The sequence below is a fragment of the Falco cherrug genome, chromosome 13, assembly GCF_023634085.1.
Source record: "Falco cherrug isolate bFalChe1 chromosome 13, bFalChe1.pri, whole genome shotgun sequence".
NCBI classification, from domain to species: domain Eukaryota; kingdom Metazoa; phylum Chordata; class Aves; order Falconiformes; family Falconidae; genus Falco; species Falco cherrug.
The window spans coordinates 13,621,874-13,636,740 of NC_073709.1; positions in this window are offsets into that span (position 1 = coordinate 13,621,874).

The following is a 14,867-nucleotide window of genomic DNA, read 5'->3' on the forward strand; positions in this document are numbered from 1 at the left end:
GTTTTACATGAAGAACATGCTTCACCGCATTTAAAAACCTGCAGACACTTCCCTCTTGCCACTGCTGTGCTCTGTACTTTCAGCTTAACCACTTACTGCGTTTTTTAAATGTATTTGCCCTACACATCCATTCACTGTTCTCCTCCTCACCTACCAGCCCACATCCACAGCCATGGATGAAGTCTTCAGTAGTTCGTAAGTTCTTTGCATAAAGCTCTATGGGTAGAAAGCAACCATATCCCGGTCACCCAACAGAAAACATCTGATAAAGACATCTTAAAAGAAAAAAAAAAAAATAAAAGCACCCCCCAACCAGAAAACTAAAACAAACTAAAATCTCATCATTATAAAAAAACCAAACAAACCAACCAATCTGCCATCATTAAAGACTCTGTTGCTTCATTAAGCCTTTTCTCATCTACCACAACAGCAAATGGAAAAAGCGAAATGTGGCATTTTTCCCATCTTTTCTATTTTCTTTCAGATATTTAGACAAGTACGTGATTCAGGAAAAGAATACCAACAGAAAATGTCTTGCAACCTACTCCTGAACACTGGTTTGGACGGCTCCAAAAGTCCTGTTCTCCCACCTTGAAATTCCAAGTTTTCAGCCACAGAAAACCTTTGTTCTTACCTAAATCAGCAATAACTTAAGCAGCTTGTAAGAAGGTGGCAATGAGTTGGATGCCACGCAACTGTACAGCAGTGTTAGCTGAAGCCCAGCACAGCACAACGCTAACCCTAGAGTATGACAGCAACCCTTTAACACTGCACCAGGGGTACCAGCGTGGTTAATTTAGGATGTAACAAGGACATCATCTTACATATGCGCAACCAGCCTAACCAAGCACTGGCATTTTCACATTAGGGAAGTCAGGGTGCCAGTTCCCTGTGCACACTGGCTGGGAATGGTCCCGCGGGGTGCAAGTCCCAGCCTCCATCCTGGCTATACCTACAGTTCAGGCTGTACTGAAAACCTTGCAAATGTTTGCTGGCAACGTACTGTGGCAATGAATCAAGAGGAAACGGAGGTGACATGGCAGATCAAAAACTAACAGCTAACAGCAGGATTGCTGAAAAGAAACTGAGATGCCTGCCAGCAGGACCCATCCTCTCAACTACCGACTTGTCACTGTGCAAATCTCAACTGGATTTTGAGGCAGTTTCAACTAGTGAAACTCGGTGTGATACATGAAATTCACGGGGGCTGGCCTCCAGCTCAGCAGCAGTCACAAGAGAAATCATGCGACCATCTGGCTGGCTGAATTCTGCCATAGCATGTGGGATTCTGGCTAAGTCCCAAAGCATTATAGAAGGCCCAAACTAGGGAGAAAAAAAATCTTCCAGATTCAATTCAACACATCTCCTGTCTGCCTTATGGTCACTAAAGGTATCACAATGTGCAGGCAGGTCACACAGACACTGAAAACCTGCTGTCATATAGCTCCCTGGGAGGCTTTAAACATTAGAAACACGAAGGATCTAACAGAGACCACCTGATGCATATGGCAGAATAGCGAAGACAAGGTGGAAATTACAGATGATAAAGATGATTTAGCTCAATACAGATTTCACTCTGATTTAAACAAAAAGCACAAACACTACAAAGGTACAGTCACAATTGCCATTGATGGCAGGGAATGGAGACTGAAGCAGAGGCACTCCAGAGAACAAAATACCCTTTTGTATCTGCACTGCCTATTGATGTGTTAAACCTCTTCCCACACTTTTCTAGCTGTTCCTCCAAGGAAATCATTCATGTTAGAAAATAAGTAGCCAGATGAACAAATGACACACACAGCAGGGAACTGAACATCAATAACCTGTATCAGAGGAGAAGCCAAGCCATTTAAACAAAGAATAGGAGAACAACAGTACATGGCTCCTGATAAACAACTGTGTAATTCTGGAAAGATGGTTCTCATCTTGAAGAGCTCTCAAGAGTCTGTACTGCTACAGCAGAAATCAATGAAGGATAGTGCTGAAATTTCAAGATTGCATATAGAGAACTGCAGTAGAATGCTAAATTCAATGGATGCCTAACGCAAGACATGGATTAATCCTCTGAATAAAAATAGCACTGTTAAAATGCTTGTTGTGATACTGCTGTCTTCCTGAAAATGTTAGTATGACTTGCTTAAGTATTTTTAATTACTACTCAAATACACTTTTGCTTTGACTTGCAAATATGTTTTCAGGCACAGAATCCAACAGCAAGTGATTTTCCATTGCCAAGTGTGCCCTTAAGGACAGTTGTCCAGCCAATGCCACTAAGGACAAACCATGCCTGTAAACTCATCCAGTTTTCATTTTCCCCTGATAGTTCATTTTCCCCATTTGAACATGCTGACCTTCTATGCATCAGAGCTCCACTAAGGCAATGGAACAGTGCTCAGTGCCCCAGCATTCATCACAAGCTGCAATTAAGCATCCTACTGGTCAGAATCTGGGGTCTCACAGCAGAACATGCTTCATCTGTCACACAAATTATTCTCTATTCATTGCCAAGTATTACATCCTGTGACTGATACAAAGTTTCCATGCAGATTACGTTGTCAGCAGTGTTCACCTCAACCTTTGCCTTCTTTTTAATCAAACTGAATTTGTTTCATAAGCCCTCTAGAAAAAATGCCACTATTTAAATTTTTCCTAAATTTAAGTATTCCCGTAGTTGAACAGCTTTTGCCTTAATGGTCATTGGGTTTTAGTTCAATTCGCATATGTTAAGAAAATATTTCAGAGTTCTTATTCAACATCGTCTTCTCATCCACATTAGTTCAGGCCTTTGTGTATTACTTGTTATTTATATGACATCTGAAGAAAACGACAGTTCTGTGTGAAGCTAAGAGGAATGTTTCCAGCAACATTTCAGAAAAGATGATTTGCTCTTTGCTTTCTTGTTAAAATACTGTTTTGCCATTTGTATGACCATTCTGTATACTAAGTTCTCTACTCAAAGCTAACTGTTACCATGCTGGAGGTGATCACCCTTTAGCCTGGTCTTCCCCAAACTAGACATCTAGCTCCCTCAGTGACTACGACTACTCATGGAATACGTGATCCAGGTCCCCTGCCATCACGAGTTTAGACTCTGTGCTTCAAACTAATTCCTTTCTCCCTTTTGTCTCTAGTTTCAGTTAAGTAGTGATGTTACCATGGACACCCTGCATTTATAGCTTACACTTCAGTTACAAGGCATAATTTGTACATTTTAATTTACTCAAAACCAAAACCATTTTACAAAAGGTGAAGAAAATGGGGAGGAAAAATGAACATAGGTCATGTTTCACTTTAAAAAGGCTGGCCATTTCCAGTTTCTCTCATACTTGCAGTAAAAGCATTAATCATCATAAACTCATTTTGTCTAAAAGCAGAGGTAATACATTTTTCCATGTAAATCGTTTCATTGCTGTGACAGAATGATGTCAGAGAATCTAAATAGGTGATCTAATACATTTTCCTTTTGGAACATTGTTTAGCATTAAAGGTTACTGGGGGGGCAGGGCATGATTGATGTCAGCTGCTGGTAAGAAAAATTTGATTTTAATTTTCATAAAAGAGACTTAAATACTATATTGACACAGACATACTTTTACAGACTGAGAAAATACACACGTAATACTAGAGCAGTAAGAACCCAAGACCTTTCTAGAATAAAAATCCAGCTCCAGCTAACAGTAAGATTTTCTGACATTTGTAAAAGACTATTAAAATAAAAACTAACTTTGCAAGTTGTATAAATTCATTCCTTTTTTTAAGGACAATTTTTGATCAGTAATTCAGCACTTCATGTTCACCATTTGCACATGTACCTATATAGTTGAACACCCAAATTCTTTTAACTGAAAATAGGTTTGCATCCGATTTGGCTATGTGCATAAGAATTCTCAAACAATGAAACAGGAGTACAGTAGAGAAACAGAATTTTATTTCTCCCCCTAAAAGCAACCAGCCTTGCCTGAATTGCAGTCTATACCTTAACCAAAATGCATCTACTAAAATCCTACAGCAGCACGGTTGAACAAATATACATACATGGCATCATGGAAAATGCAAGGACTGTGGCAAAACCTAGAAGTCAAAGCCATTACTCCCTGTTTCTTTGTGTAAGAACTCTCCAAGCCAAGCACTGGAAGAAATTACTGACTTTGGCTTGATTCAAACCATTTTTTTTTCCTATTTACTTTTTTTTTTTCCTCCTCAGGGAAAATAGATGAAAAACAAACTGCGGAAAATATATGAAAAACTATGTTTCACATAGCTTTAATCCCCCCTCCTTACTGCAGCAGTGGGTATACCCAGTAATCACAGCCCTGCTGGGTAAGGCATAGCAATTCTCTTTCCACATAGTTGATCTAATCAGAGGTGTGCTACAGCTCACGCAGCCAAGCCGCAATGAAAGAAGTGCCCTTTAAAAACAGGTATTTCCTATACAGATAAAACAGAAAGCTGGATATCCCCTCAGCATTTATCCAGCTCTTAAAATGCATTTCACAGCCTTTAATGATTGCAGGGCGATAGCTCTGCTTCCTCATCAGCTCTAAAGACAGCTTTTTACACATAAGACTTTATCTTTTACACATAAGACATCTTCAGTGACAAATTAGACACCCCAAAGAAACATACCATCTTGCAGAACACCTAGTCTGGGCAAAAGAGAACTAACACTTAAAAATACGGATTGGTTCATTATTTGTTTCTTTTCGTGTTCAAATTATAGTTCAACACCTGGCTCCAAAGAAGGATCAATTTTGCCAGGACAGTTTATTTCTGTATATACAAGTTAAGCAGGTTTGATATTTAACACAAGTGTTTTAATTACTCATTTCATCCTGAAGCACAGTAGACCGCCATGTGAGACAGCACAACTTGATCTAACTGATCACTGCTGTGGGAATGGCAACGGCCCCCTTTTCCTCACTTCAGAGCTGCACTCCTACAGCCGAGCTGCCCGATGAGCTCCAGCGCTCATCTAACCACTGCCACCACTGTGACAGTGTCATCCTCAGCTTGACAAAAAGCTGCCAGTACAAAGATGAACCCATCAGAACTGCAGCCTGCCAAGGGAGGAGTGTTGCGGGTATCGGAGCAACCTCCGAGGATGGGACTGGGCAGTGCGGACGGAAGCAACGCAGGAGGGCAGGGTGGTGAGACCTCTCATTTTCAGAGGCACTGAGCTATTGGGCCAGCTCAGCTGCTCATGCAAGTACAGCCTCAGCTCTTCTATCCTGCTAATTTTGAAACTTACCCTGTAACTGTCAGTTTCTTTTTCTGGGAAAAATAATAATTATATATATATATATAAAATCTATTTATAGACTTTAATAGATCCTCAAAGTAATTTGATTCATTACAACAGGGCAGTTTCTTGGTGAATTCAACCTAATCCCTTCACCAGTGATGTTTATTCATTTTTATTCAGCTTGATTAGCTCACCAATTTTAAATTCCTCTACATGTGCTCTGAAATATATTTTGTGGGTAAGATATATTATTAACGTGCCCTTCACCGGGAAAACCTTAGCACACAGTTCAGAGGTAAAAACCCAAGCAAACAGTATATCACCCTCAATACACACAGAAAACAAACAGAAATCTTGTTTTTTCCCTATGTCTGCATACTGTCCGGGAATCCTTCTCTCACATGACACATCAAAATAAAACCCATCCACCTCAGGGACAATAAATCTTTCCCCCCCTCTTGTTCTTACCCTTCATAAAGAGAGAGATTGTATTCCTGTATCAAATAAAGTAATTATGCTTTGTTCTGACAGGGATGTCATCGTCTCTTTCCTTCTGATGCTTTCGTAAGCTTCATTGATTTCTCAATATTGATACAGGAGAAGGAAATGGAAACAGATTAACGTGCAGTATCAACTGCTTTGGATTATCTATAGCTGCACACTGGTTCAGTGGCATCTTGGAGGCTGCCACCTTAAATGAGAACCATCCTTGGTAGCAATCAGTCAGGATCTGGGTGGTATACCTCCCCAAAACAGAATCTTTACTGCTGACTCTCAAGAGACGTAACACAGAATCAGATCCAAAAAAACCACTGACTCAAATGAGTATGAATTCCTCTCACTAAAACATTTTAAACTCAAACACTGGGTTCGAGTGCTGTTTCCCTGTGTGACTCCTTTTACCAATTCATAGATTTTTCCATTCACTTATCTCATTCTCACTGCAAAAACTATTATCAACTTTTCCAATGTTTGCATTGTTCTTTTCCTTCTATATTCTCCTTGCTCGTGCAAAGCTTGACTACTTTCTTTAAAAAATGGTCTCTTCTGGTAATGTGAGGCCCTTCACCCCAGACTATTAAAGTCTTGTTTAGTATTTACCTCATACTTGGATGCCAAATTCTCTTAACTCCTATAGTATTTTCAAGGTTAACAGTAAAAAAACTTCACAATTTTTTCCTAAAAAAGCACCCTAAATAATTGTGTTCCATCTAAATTATTTTTCAAGCTCTTCACCTTTCTGCCCCTTCTAAGAAAATGTAAAATGGTATTCCGTAATTGAAACAATGATTCACTGGGGCAATATGTTAATGCAATGTTTAAATGATAATGACCGTAGTGACACAAATGCAAAGGGAAATGTATGCACACATTCTCCACATTGCATTCAATTCATGAACAGACTGCAGCTGACAACCTTGTATTTATTTTAAGAAAACTTAGCAGTCATACTTCTGTACTCCTTGATAAAGGTAGTATGTTTTTTAAATGCGTACTGGAGTCCATTATCATCTAAAGCCATGCTAAAAGCTGACAAATTAAACCTGCCAGCTATGCATATATTAAATTCCCTCTAATTCTCTCAACCTACTACATGCACAAACTAATTACATTATTTTTAAGTACTTCTGTGTGCATATGTGTCTCAATCTAATAATTTTCTGCCAGGTGCACCGCAGCAAGCCAAAGAATAGCATTAACTAATTCACAAAACTGTTGTACACAGCATTTACTGAAGTTCTTTTTCCTCTGTTTTTGACACCCCCATGACTGCACTGCAGAACTGCTCTAACCACTGCACTTACAGGTGACAACATGCTGATATCTTATTTAAATTCTGCAAGGGCACCATCTGCCCTGTATTTGAGCTATGAGGCTGGAATGCTTACTATTCCAAGACAGCCAAGAGGTGTTTTGGAGAAGAGGATGTAAATTGTGTGTGGGAGGAAAGACTAGGTTTCATTTGCTTGGAAAATTCTATTGCACTCCGAAGAAACAAAGCAGACTTCAAAATAGTCTTGGTCAACCACTGAACCTCTTGTCCAGCTGCTTAACCTTTACAAGCAATGCTGCCACAGCTTACTAGGTGGTTCTTCCAGAACATGACTCTCAGCATAAAATGCTACCATTAATAATTATTTTCTTGTCAGTAACAATAATCTATCAAATCTCTTAAATGCCCACCCCTTCCCCTTATTCACCACCTCCTGAACATGATACTGGAGCCCTTAACATATTTGTATGTAAATTGGTACAGCCTGATCCCTCACTTAGCTAGCAACATCCATTTCCATTGCCTGTTTACCCTTTCCTCCGCAAACACATTCATGCTATCTTTCACACTGCATTATGGACAAACTAAAACAAAACGCTTCCAGGCTCGTCTGCAATGCCACTTCTCAACACTCTTTTTCTCATCCTTTTTCAGTATCTACCATGACAGCTCCTGCAACGTACTGATTGTATACACACGGAGGGTTTGCAGCGATTTCCGTTATTTACATAGCATTCAGATCTTTTCATTAAAAAGACAGAATCAGACAAGATGCAGCTGTTCACAGAGCTGGCTTATGAAAACATTCTTTTCTCTGCCTTTTACTACATTAGCTCTCCATTGCATCTCCAAGCACAAGTTGTAAGAACTCTCTCTTCCCATCTTAAACACTGAAATAGCTCTTGTCTTGCCTTAACAGCCCTGACAAGCCTCACCTGGGGCCTCCATACCCACCTCTGCCCATAGGCCCTGGAGCTCTAAGCCCAGACCAGGGCCACCCGTCCCTGCCTGAGCTAGGCTGCCACAGTGTTGGTCTCTGGCTCTGTCACAGCCACGGGCCCTGTTGATCCCAACCCATGGGCTAGCCTGCCCTTGGACCTGTCTCGTCACTGTGAGTTTGTGTGATGATCCTGGCTCGATTGAACCTGTCCACAGCCTTGCTCTGGCACTGTGTGCAGCCCGCCCTGGCTGGCTGGGACCCTGCCCCAACAGCTGTGCGCCCCCTCTTCAGGTCACCAGCCTTAAGCAGCAGCCAGCACTCACTGTGCCCTACCAGCCATAACAGCAAGGACTGTTACCTGATTCTTCTGCTGTGAGTAAGATTTCTAGGCCGGATTTTAATGTGGTTCATTAAAAATAAGAAAATTACTTCCCAAGCAATAAGTAGGCAAAGCAGTTCCAACTGCAGTACTGAATTTAGACCAGTATTTCTCTGGAAACTGACAAACCCCTTATGCTGAGTTTGTATAGTGACTGGCACAGCAGGGGCTATGAGAAGCACTACGCTAATATGAATAAGTAATAATGCAACTTTGGAAATTCAAAAAGGACCTCATCCTTCATTTATGTGAGCTTGAAGCCCGTTATTGAGATGTTCATATTAAAAAAAACTATACCGACAAATCGGAAAATTTACAAGTGCTCTATTATGTGAGCACTCTGTAAGCAAAGCTCTAGCTGGTGGCACTGAACCGCACTGTCAACGCTGGAGAAAAAATTGTCACTGTTTTCTTACATTCTGTGATTGTAGATGAAGCACTTCTTTTAAAAGAAGTCATTCTTGTTTTTATCTCACCTGGTGGCTTCACCCATGTTACTCACAGCTTGCAGATTGTCCTATGCTAAACTTGCAAGGTTTCTCACATTTGAAATCTACCAGCTGCCAGAATTATACATAAAACCAATGCCTCACACCACACAGCAAGATTTATCAACAAGACATTTCTTTCACTTTTCAACTAGTCATCTGAATAATAGCTAAGAGGTTCACTTACAAGAACTGTAAGAAAATTTAAAATGTAGGTATTCCACCTCAGAAATGTGTAAAACTTTCCTAGGGCAGAAGATTCCTGACAACAGTAGTACCGAAGGGTATGCTGCAAAAAAAATGCAGAGGGCCACTGCATTAGCACACAAAGCAGTAAGCTTTAGCATTGGCCTTATTTAAGTTTTAATTATATTTTACTCCATCTTCTTCAAAAAGCCACACGTTACAGAGGCTGTGAATTCACTCAGGCCTAGGGAAACTACAAAGACTGTAGAATCACAGAATGGTCAGTTGGAAGGGACCTCTGGAGACCAGCTAGTCCAACTGCCCCCTGTTTAAAGCAGAAGTAATAGGAGATCATTATTTATGGTAACCAATCCTTTTTATGTCTCATACTCTTCCATCTTAAATCGTATTCAAACATGAATGTCAGCAAGAAATCTATCTCACTTAGTTCTGGTATATAGATAAACATCATTAGGATGAAAAAAAGATCAGAACATGGATAGTAATTTTTTTTTTTAAGAACCAACAAGACAGCTAACTCAGCAAACAATTTTTCTACGTATTCTCAAGAGCTTGGAGATTTCCACAGTATATCTTTTCCAGCAGTTACTTTTGTCCATGGCTGCTGCTTTTTGCAGTATAAAGGACAAGGAGGAGAAAAGCTTGGCTGTCCCCAAGCTTTTGATGGATTCCTTCAGAAGGAAAGTTCTGAATGTCACCTACAATCATTCTCGCCATGAAAGCTAAATTTCACATTCTCTTAGGTCAAAATGTGAAGCCAGCTACAAACTGATTTAGGAGTCCTGCAAGTTATACAAATGAATAAACGAGTAGTAACATCTTATTTAAGTTTACTAATTTGTTTTAGGTTTCTTTACCAAAAAGCAACAAGACAGAATGTTTTATGCTTTACTTTCACTATCAGCATTGCTTTGATGCCCGAGAGAAATTTTCGTAAAGAAATGTTCAAAGGAAACTCCTTTAAAACTGATTATTTCTAATTGGCTTTAATCTGTTATCATTGTTGGGAATTATTATGTTGGTTGTGATTTTGTTTATTTGTGGTTTGGGTTTGGTTTTTTATTTTTATTAAAGTGAGATTAGAAAATAACTTCAGTTTCAAAAAAGAAAATTCTGGCCTCAAACACTCATCCAAAGACTGAAGCCCATTTTTAAAATTGTAACTTAGCATTGCAGTCTCTTACATAGTGAGGAACAGGAATCCCTTCCTTAAAGAAACTCTGTTCCAGAAATTCACAGCTGTTTTCCTGGGTCCAGATAAAGCATTAAATGTGAAAATTGCTGCTGCAGCTGGGAACCACCATGAAGGTGCCCCTCTGGCAGCAGCAACTTTCAATTTCATTGAAATGTACAGAATCTAATGGCAACATTCAGCTGTTCTTTGCAAGGACAGCTATAGTGAGAGTATTTTATGGAACTATTTCATATTTTCCCAATTTTTTTTAAGTTTAAATTATAAACTTTGCAAGTCCATATATGATACTGTGTATCTTACTCATAAACCCCTGTTAGGCCCTGCTACCAATCAAAGGTATTTCAGTAAGATTATATATTGCAATCCCAAGAGAAATTAGGACACCATCAAAAGAAAATTGTTATCAACTTTGCAATCCAAGTATTTTGGCAGATCTGACTCAACAGACAAAACGTAAAGTCTTTCCCCTTTATCTCTCCCTCTTATACTCCCTCTTTAGCTAGTATATTTTTAGAATATTTTTTTTTTCCCCAAGACTGCGCTAGTAACTTGAAGCAAAGCAACACATCCCCCATGTTAGAAAGTCTGGAACACATTGACAACAACTAGCATTACAATGACAGACACAGAAAAACTTTACAAAGAAAATCACTATACATCAGAATCCAATCTTCCTGCCCCAGAAGACATCAGCATGAGTTATAGTCACAAATTCTGTGTCAGAACCGAAATCTGGAGATTTTAAGCTACATATTTTTACTGATGAAAAGATGATGAACGTAAGCTTGTCATGAAAGAAAATTATACCGCTAATCGCAATACAGGATAAAAGTGAACAGTGACAGTGGCTTGTGTTGCCAATGGCAGCAGAATTTAGCCTAGATGATGTACATGGATAATACAACACTAGAAAATCAGTAATAGGTTTAAGTACAAAAAAGCTACACTATACAAAGAGAAATTAAGAGATAGAAAAATTTACTGGGGAAAGTAAACAGTTTGCAAATTTGTGTGCTGGGAGCAGAAATTTTAAGGCTCACGGGGATATAACTAAATCAGGAGTTTTGCATACACAAGAGTTAGCTGAGGCCTGACTTCTGACTGATTTGTGTTTCAGCTGACCGCAAGCTGCAACCGAAATAAATCTTTTCTGCTCTCAGGGCATTTAATGGTTCCCTGCTCCCAGCCCCACACCCCTCACTCCCCACAGCTGAGTTCTCTATTGCATAATAATACAAAAGGTTTTCTCACTGGAGACACAAACTGGGGCTTATTTCTTTTCAGCTTTTTCACAAACCTAGAAAAAAAACCCCTTAATAATCTTAGGGACAAGTTATGCCTCTCTAAGTTTGGCTGAAGGTGGCCAGTGGGTTCTGAATGTATTAAATGAGGACAGACCACAAGACATGACTGCATAGATCTGTTTTCCCTAGGAAATCAAGTTAGCAAGAACAGTAATACAGGAGCTGGATACTTTCTTTCTGCTCCCTTGTGTTAAGTGCTCTGTTTATTTTCAGTTGTATGTAGGACTAAGATGTTGGTATTATCCCATTATTGGGATTTGTTAATATATTTTAATGTATCATCATCATCCAATAGACTGTAAAAGTCTATTTATTTAGGCAGTGAGTCTGAACACTCAGTCCAAGCTTCTGGTGGAATTTTTTTTCCTGAAGGTTAAATGGCATCTTTCCAAATTGCACCTTGGCAGAGACTTTGGCTGTGCTTAGACCTATGGGATTTCACTCTTTTTGTATTTCTAAGTCATTAAACAACAATAAAATCTTTATGATATCGAATGTCTTGAATTTTACAACAATTATTCTAGTAGTATGATGATAACATAGTTTATAATGTGTTCTAAATCCTGCTCTTACATGCTGTATTACCTTCCAACTTACATGTCAACAGTCTCAAGGCTTTACATAGTGACAACAGGTACTCTGTAAATTCCGAGTGTAGGACCTTCCTACAACAGGACAGCATGTGTGTTTGATACCAGTCCTTACCATAAATAAGAGAATATAGCAACTGGTATAGATTTTTTTAAGCTTGTTTGCAAAGGTTGGAATAATGCAGTAATAGCTAAGACTAACAGAACCACCTGTATACATGCTAAGATAAGACAGGTTTATTTATAGCAACTTCATAGCAAATAAAAAAAAATATTCTAGGGGACATAGGTGACAAAGAATTACATTTTCAATTCTAGTGTTCAAAAGCCAGCTACTGAAATAAGTTCCTCCTCTCCCAAGTGCCTCCTGTGCAAGCCTAAAGCAGTTAAAAGATTATTTTTAGACTTAAACTCCAAACACAGACTTAAAAATGTTTAAAATTAACTATTTCTGATGCCACTAAAATGGAAGCATACTATCTACTAAACTAATAAACATGAACCTTCCTGGCTGTTAGGCCTGTGCACTTCGATGGAGAGATAAGAGCATGGTTTGGAATACCTGAACACTCAGCCATTAAAGTAAACAGGGGATACATTTAAACCTCAGTTCATTTGTCAGCCTGACAGCAGCTGGAAGATTTCTGCATGCAAAACAGAGGAGCATCTGGCTATCAAGAATATTTAAGACCTTACCTATTGATCTCTTTCATCAGCTTAAATTAACTCAAGATGTTAAGATGCCAAAAAATAGTGATTAAAGATCCCATGTAATAACCCCAAAGTCCCAATAAGCAGCAAGGGTAAGATGATGTGAATACTATGAAACAAAACAGCAGCAGAGCTCCCAACTAACTGATTGAAAGCCTGGAAAGACCGGAAACTGGACTGCCAGAAATGGAGGACAGAATGGCTCATTAAGAGAGAAAGTGTGAGAGAGAATACATTTTATTACTTTGTCAAGAAGGACTTTAAGGTGGAAATTGTTGCAAGGACAGAGAAGCAACTAGAAGATGGGGAAATGTGTTTGTGATTCTACTACATGTTTAAAAACAAAAAGATCAAGACACACCATTACAAGTATAAGCTAGGTGTACTTCTAATAAGGATCTATAGTCTCTGCAAAACTCAGTTTTCACATACCAAATCCCTGCAGCAGATTAAAGTTAGAAACTGGAGGGCTTCACAATATAAAACAACATATATTGCTAGACTAAGTAGGCAACTTAAAGATACAAGCCTTATCTTACCTTTACTCATTTACAAGAGAGCAGGACAAAAATCTGGTCCCCAACACCTACTTCTATCCTTCTAGAAACTATTCAAGTATAGAAAGGACACTATCTTTATCCTGTACCTTTCTTCCCTTTTTAGTACTAACACAGAAAATTTAAGGCTTGAAAATGAGATGTAAATAGAAATAGCTATTATTCTATGTCATGAGCGAAGAGATGACATTAGAGGAGAAGCTGTTCACACTAGAAGCCAGACTAAATTAAGTCCTGACCTACACCATACTTCCATGCTATCAGAATCTGGCTCCATGCCAGGTAGTCTCAATGTCAGCACCGCAATCTAAATTCGGCTATTAAAAAATATCCTTACCCATAGAAAACAAGGAAAGCAACACACGATTGTTGATAACCTTGCTAAGTTTACAGAATAGTAAAAAAGCGTTATTTTAGTAGATGAAACATCTAATGCCATTAAGATTGTGTAATACATAACTTTAAATCCACCAGTAAAAGAGCAGCAGCAATTTCCAGTCAAAGCTGTAATTTCACCTTGTCTTTCTAAGGTCATGTAAGTCTCATTCCCACAGTGAGACTTATTATTCACTTTGTGGCTCTGCCTAGGTACAGAGTGGGGACTGAGACAATGAGCTAAAAGATGAGAGCAGAGGAAGAAGAGAAGGAAAAGTTCTTTTCTTCTTGTTGTGGTTTTTTAAGAAACATTTGACTAATGCTTTGAATCATCTGTCTAAAATCATTAGACTAAAAAGTATTAAAGTACGATTGACCAGCACTACAAATGCAATACTGAGTTTTAAACCACACACATGCTTATTTGTCTGATCACAACCATCTATGGAAAGATCTCATCTCCCTGTTCCTGACTACACCCTCAACACTGCAGACCAATAAAGGTCTATACTGATAAAAGCTATTTCTATGCCAGTACAGCTGCAAAGCATATTTCATAGCTGCCAAACGTGAACACAACCTCCTCCCATCAAGGTGATTCAAGGTTCATAGAAAAACTTAAGAGACAAAAATCGCAATGAAAAACTTCACCAGGGAGGTCAGGAGATCATTTAGGCAAAACTCATACCTCAGAAAACCACAAAAGTCCAAATGGGGGTGCTGAACAACCTGTATGTCCTCTTCATAGCAACTTTTACAAACGGGAAGGCTATCATCAACTCCCTTAAGGCTTCTCTTTTTTGAATTAAATATCAACCTAAACCTTTTCTCATAGACTAGTTCATTAAAAAAAAAGAGCAAAATTTGAGAAAGAAACCAGAGAGAAGTTGAGAAGTACTGATTAATGGAAAACATAAAGCTATGAAACTTAAGCAAAACCTTCTAGTTCCCTAACTCTTTAGCCATTGTCAGAAAAAAAAACCAACACGCAACCCAAAACAAAATCACCCATCCCTGAGAATCAAGAAATCTTAATTAACTTGGTCTGGAGCATTCGGAAACCCTGTGATGACTCATTTACTTAATCTCATTGAGGAAATTACAG